The sequence below is a fragment of the Stegastes partitus genome, unplaced genomic scaffold (genome assembly GCF_000690725.1).
Source record: "Stegastes partitus isolate 25-593 unplaced genomic scaffold, Stegastes_partitus-1.0.2 Scaffold655, whole genome shotgun sequence".
NCBI classification, from domain to species: Eukaryota; Metazoa; Chordata; class Actinopteri; family Pomacentridae; genus Stegastes; species Stegastes partitus.
The window spans coordinates 332,467-339,543 of record NW_007578386.1 but is presented as its reverse complement, the minus strand read 5'-3'; positions in this window follow the sequence as shown (position 1 = coordinate 339,543).

The following is a 7,077-nucleotide window of genomic DNA, read 5'->3' as shown; positions in this document are numbered from 1 at the left end:
GACCACTTCAAGCCGACAGATGAATGTCTGTATTTCGGGAAGGAAACGTTAAAAACACACTTGCATAAGAGTCACAGGTTACTCTGAGCAACACCGTCTCTTCTCCTGAGCTTAAGGCACATACAGCACCATCTGCTCCCACCTACAATAAATGAATAAACCAGCCACATTTCAGTACTTCACAAGTTGCAGTCTGCGAGGATGAAAAGACGAGCAGCAAAGTAGTCCTCAGAGTAGGTCAGTGTATTCAATTTAAAGAGCACATTAATGTATTCACAGTCAGGCTTGTATGTAATCTGATTAAATACGCCTCTCTATTTTCATTCAGACGTGTAAAATCTCTCGTGTCGTTTAACCTTTTAGCCGCTGCTCGTCACAAACTCCAGCGTCCATCGCTTCACGATTATGTGTAGAATTTCTCTCCAGATTTAACAGAAACGTTGAGCGGTTATCTGTTTCATAGAAGGTGTCGGACTGAACGCTGCAGGTTTAAGTGAGTTGTTCAAAAGAAGAATCTCCACAGGTGACAGTTCAAACCTTTCCACCAGTGACAGCATGTGGCTCTAAACTGAGCCCTCGCTGCAGGAGCTCGGGTCTCCAGTGAGCTGCTGCTTCTCATGTTGTTTGGGTGTTTCCCCTCCTCTGGTGCTCACTGTCCTCCAGATCTCAGTCTAATCTCTTTTATTTCCCTCCAAGGTTTCCTGTAATCATCCCTTCAGGTCTCCATCATTACAGATAACCGTGGAAATGAATTTTATCGAAATGAAAGCAATATGTTTTGCTGTGCTTGCAAAGTGCAGCTCTGGAGATGGTAATACTGTTCTGTCAGGCTGCAGTCCAACGCCTCCAGAGTCAAAAGACGAGTGGATGCTGTTGGATGCAGACGCTGATAGACCTTCGTGATTAATCCTAATGATGCTGGCGATCATCTGACGGGTCAGCCAATGACTGGATGCCTCACATGTAGCGGAAAAAAACCGCAACGACTCCTGTGACCTTAAACAACACAAGAGACGTTCTGCTGCTTTTTTTTTTTTTTTGCAGTTGGGTGAAAGGCAGAAATTCTTCAGCATCGCCCTCAAAGAGAAGTACAAGAGTGGCAGCTTATTTATAGTATGAAAGTGAACACAACACTCTTTTTTCCAACCGGCTCGTTTCAAACGGTTCGACAGCTTTAACTGACGGGATTCTCTTTGACCAGTTTGCATCCCAAGTGTTGAGGGAAAAAGGGAACTTCCACAGACTGGAACCCCCATTTCCCCACGAGGCCCTGAAGTCTCTATTTTTGACCCTACTTATGTAACACACACACACACACACACACACATGGGTTTAGCTGGAGGTTGTGGTCAGCTCTGAACTAAACTTATATAAGCATTTCATAAACATATCAGTCAGTGATTAGGAAAAGCTGATTGACATATAAACAACTTACATGTTCAGCTGTAGTTTGAGGTGAACGCAACATGGCAGCTCGCATGCTAAAGGTCAGAATGCTAAATGATGACAACCTGTTTGCATTCGGTAGCTACAAGCATGCTTACGTGTTACCTGTGGGCACACCGAGTCTAAAGAGATTAATAAGGGTTTATCCTGACAACAGAGATAACATAAAGACTGCATTTTAAAAGGAGTGGTCAGGATCTGTTCAGACTTTTAGCTCCAATCTTAGACTGTAAATAAAGATGGACGAATACTACATGACGTCACACGTAGGTTTATTGAAGCTAAGTCTGGAAGCTCTGGTGGTTGTTGTCTTGGTGGGTCATGAAGTGTCCTGTGACAGCCCCCAGATGTCACTCGAAGTGGACACACCCTTCATTATGCATGACTTTAGCCTTGATACAGTTTATAAGGGTAAGTTATATAAAGATTAGGGGTGGGACTACATAATGCATTAAAGTCTCACCCCTGATATACTTTAAAGCAGGGATGCCCAATCCTGGTCCTTGAGAGCCCCTATCCAGCATGTTTTAGATGTTTCCCCTCTTCCAACACACCTGATTCAAATGATCAGGATTGTTATCAGGCTTCTGCAGAGCTTCATGATGAGCTGATCATTTGAATCAGATGTATTGGAAGTGGGAAACATCTAAAACATGCTGGATAGGGGCTCTCGAGGACCAGGATTGGGCACCCCTGCTTTAAAGCGTTAGTTACAATTAATTACAACAACAATAATGCGTGAAAAAATGTACGTATTTAATCGTAGTTTGCATCCAGACAACACAAAACGTTTGTCAGTTTCGTGCTCCACCGATCACAGTGATGCACAAGATGCTACGCTAACAACAACAAACATGAGAGTGCATTACTTGATGATGGAGGGCAAGTTTCATTTGAAAAAAACTGCCTGATGGACGCCTTGACCAGAGCGTGGTTTTGTGCAACTTGTGCAAAAAGAGAATTTGCATCCCACCGACGCACATCAAGCTGACGGTGAATGCAAAGCATGGTGCAGAAACCACCGGAGCTGTTAGCGCTAGCAGTCCTTAATAGCCACAAATTTTTTTAACACGTTATTTTTGTTGTAATTAATTAATCGTAATGAAAGTCCCACCCCTAATAAAAATTCATCCCCTTATTATCAACAGCAAAATTAGCTATAAAGACCAAAACATTTCTCTGTACCAGGCTGTAAACGTGTCTATTTCTGCAGTAAAGTTGGACGTTTTACGTGGGCGTCTGTGGGGGTTCAGTGGCTTTCACAGCCAGCCTCAAGTGGACATTTGAGGAACTGCAGTTTACGCACTTATGCATTTCTCTGACGAATCAGATGGAGACTTTGGGCATAAGCCTGACATTTTTTTCTGTGCATTTCACACAGTTTTCTCCTCCACTTTTGCTCTCTACATGTTAGCTACACCCTTAGCTCTGAGATGTAACATCAACCTCTTAGCCAAAGCTGTTTTTTTTTTTGATAATGAAGTGCAGCCAGACCACTATGCAGCTCTGTGGGGGTCCGGCTATGAAAGAGGACTTCTGTATTTGCTTTATTTTCAGCTTCAGAGGTTGTTGTTTAGCCCCTATGTGGTATCCAATAACACTAAAATTCCCCTGCACCGTTTGTTCAACCTTTTTCTGGCTGTTAAATGACCTGAATGTTTAGGCTCCAGCTTATGAAGCAGGTTTCTTACAAATATTTGAAGTCTCTGCAAGGACCTTTGCAAAGAAAATAACCCAGATGATCTCATCTTTAGAAAGGTCCTCCAAAGCTACACACAAGAACAGTTTTTAGGGGCTAAATTGAGCTTTATATTTAAACATGCTGCTTTCACAGTGGGCAAATGTTATTTTACAGCAGCACAGACGAGGATGGCAAAGTTTTGTTTCAAGGAATCTGTTGGCTGGTGTGTAATAAGCAAATAAGACTTCTTCTTCTTCTTCTGTCTCTCTTCTAAAAGTCTAGTTTAGTTTGTTTTCCGCCTCAATAAAAGATCATGTTCAGTCCTATTTTTATAATAATGTGTAGGGTATGAATTCACATATCTGTTTTTTCTTTCCTATATCTCTATTTATAACCATCCAGACTACAACAACATAAAACCACCGACCCACAGCAGAGCCACAGGCAGCAGCAGCATCCAGGTTTAGTCTGAACGCCTATAGCAGCTCAGTCTGCTAGCTTTGCAGCAGGTCATCTGTGCTTGTTGGGTAACAGCGGTAATGAGTGAAATTGTGAGGATTTAGGAGTGAAATGGTCATTCATCCCTGACTCCTGATGCGCAGTCAGGAGGACCAGCCGTGCGTGTAGCGCTGCTCCTGAACGTCTCCTCCCCTGTTTCTGCAGTGTTACTGCTTTTTCTTCTCGCTCATCGTTTGTTGTGCCAATGCTGCCCACCGCCAGAGTAAGACAAGACTTCCATTTGCATAACACCACACTCCTCTTTTCTTGTCTGCCACCATCCCTCTGCTTGATTTCCATCTCGTCCTGATCCGTGTGCTTTGCGTCCTCGCAGTGCTTCACCATTCATTCACGCCTACTCTCATGTGCAGTCCTCTTTGGTTCTTTGCGTTTTTCCAGCTCAGGCAGAAGAGCTGGGGGATTTTTTTTTTCTTCTTTTCTTCCACTCAGTTTATTTTTTTCGGACATCAAAAACACCCTTAAAGCCTTTCTTTTTTTTTTATTTAACAGGCAGTTTTGGAAGAATTTCTGACTGATACAAGCGGGACGAATGAAGACAGAGTCAGTAATTTAATTTATTATTTTACGCATCAACAATCGCACGTAGTCTGGAGAGGATAAAGCTGGAAACGCATTGTGGTTTTCTGAAAAAAAAAAAAAAATTACTTAGCTGTGCGGAGGGTGTCGCGGCGGTGGAACGAGGGGGATTTAATGAGAGGAACTAATCCGACTGTGTTAAGTTTGCTGAGGTAGGGTACCTGTCAGGGGAGGGGAAAAGAATAGCGAAGAAGAAGAAGCACCGTGGAAAAGCTACGCGTCATTTCCAAGACACCAGCGCAACAAGCCAACACCATTACACCAGCCTGCTGTGTGAATGGCACACGGGGTGTCTTCCTCTGTTGATCTGGTGCAGGGTGTCCACGCTGTGACCAGCATCCAGCTGACAATCTGGGCTTTCTGTGAGTATCCGTGGGACTGCTGTGCGCACCAAATGGACCAGTCTATTTATCCCCCATGCATAGGCTGCTGCTGCTGCTGCTGCTGCTGCTGCTACTGGGATAATCAGCTTTTTATCTGCATCTGAAATCTCCAATAATCGAGTTGTTTCTGAATCCATTCGCAACTTAGCATTCTGAGTCTGCAATGGTTGGTGTTTAATTAGTGCTTCCCCCTCCAGCTGCCGATTCCAGCCGCTCACATATCTGGCTTTTAATAAGCTTCTTGCAAACTCTCTAATGTGGAATCCTCTCCAGCCAGTTTTCACGGCGATTATACAACTCTCTCTTTACAATCTGTTTAATTTGAGATAACCTGTCTTTCCACAGAGCAATATGAAAGATAAGTTCATCTCCTGAGGCCACAACTTCCACACTGGGTTGACTCACTGACAACTGCACCCAGGTGAGTAATGCAGTTTCTTTCAATATCAAAAAATAGGAGGTATAACTGTATACCAAAAATAACAATAATAAGGCATATTCCTGTGTGAGCATCTTGTTTTTTCCTCCATTCTGCTGAGCTCTAAAGGCTGCATGCAAAAACCAGCAGCACTTGTCATTTCTGCTTAGATTTCTGTCTATTGACAGCGGCTTCTGTGCAGCACCGGGTCTCAATGAATTCCTGTTTCTTTTTTTATTTTTTGTTTAGACACAGTTTCTGCTTCATTTCCCTTCTGTTTGTTATTTTAATGACCTTTCATTCCCTAAATAGTGGAGATGGCATTCATGAGGAGTCTCGGCACAAATTGAGACTGCCACCATTTGAAAAAGACACACACACACACACACACACACACACAAAACAAGAGCAGGCATCAAAGTGTGACTCATTATGTACAAGTGTTTACTTGCCAACCTTACACCTCTGCTTAGCAAACACGAACATGTTTGAGGAATAAATCATTTGAATTTTTTATTTAGGTCAGAGGACTTTTTTTTTCTTTGAATAATTTTGGATTTATTTGAGGGTTAAATGAGAAACTCTAAGAAATGGAAAAGTGGCATCTTGCTGAGCTCGTCAGTGGTTGATGAGGACTAAATGTTGAACCGAGGCTTTTAATCAAGAGCTAAATGTTAAATGTGAGACAGCTGTAGTTTGGTAGTGGTTGGAGGGAGGGAGGGGAGGGTTGCATCCTTAGAATCCATGAGATATAAGTTTGAGCTTTGGTATTAGTGTTGACTAAAAATAAAGCATTCTCCGGGGGAAACAGAGCAGTGCACCTCTGCTGCAATTAAACGCAGACCTGACATCTGAACCTGTCTCGTCTTCGTCGCCGGCTGTGAGCAGCTGGTTTGTGACATAAATACCTGTACCTTGTTAGTTTGTTGCTGCCAGGTGATGTCAGTGAAGAGTGCATGTCACCGAGCGCTCTGTGGCTAAAGCAGATGGAAAGACACAGACGCTTTTTGTCTCTATAGTATTGCCACACAAAAAAAATCCTGCATTTCTACCAGTTGGCAGGCGTGCGTTTGCCATAGAAACATCACCCACTCAAAATTTGTGCAGGACTGTGCGCCAATTGTGTTATATATTATTTATTTGTTGTTGATAGTGAGGGAATCAATGACAGTATGAGTATATATATATATATATGTATGTCACAGAAGTGTGCTGTGGAATATTGAACTCTCTGGATGATGGAGTAAACACACAATCGGTTGCAGGAGTCGCTGTCCATGGTGCTGATCTTGTGCTGCTGCTGTTTCCCTCAATCTGTCCGGCAGACAGGTGTCGAGCTGTTGCACAAATACAGAGCTGTTAGTCATTTATTTATGAGCTCATGGGGAGAAAAAAATGACAACTTAATTTTTGCATCTGTGCTGCTCTGCTTCACCCTGAAACCTTGATGGGAAAACGTGCTCTCCTGTTATGCAGGTCAGAGTGGAGAATGCAGCTTTTTCTCTGCTGCATGTCAATGAGAGCGTTTGTGGCACACATAAAGCATTGTCAAATCTCCTCTGCTGTAGGTAGGCAACCTATTTTTGAGACGGAGATGGTCTTGAAATTTTAATTAGGAAGCACCCGATTACGTTACGTGGCGTTTCCCCCCCTCTCTCTCTCTCTCTCGGTGATGCAGATGTTAATCCTCTGGAAAGTGTTGATGCTGTACTCTCTGAATTGTTCACTCAAGCTGCTAAGATGCTGCTGCCAAGAAAAGCACTGTGGAATTATTTTAAGTTGTCCCCTGACATATTTTAGATGGCTTACGTAAAATGCAAAAAAAAAAAAAAAAAGAAGCTGTTTACTGTGTTTTAGCATTAAACAGTATATTATACAGTAGAGCTGAGCCGCACGCTGCATTTCTAAGAGACGCTAAAATTGTTTTTCCCTTTAAAAAGTATCTATATCAATAGGCCTGCTGAAGAACAACCGCTCTTTTATTGTTATTCTCATTGTCAGTGGAGATTATTTTTGGAATCCCATCCAACTTGACAGTACATGTTGGACTGAGT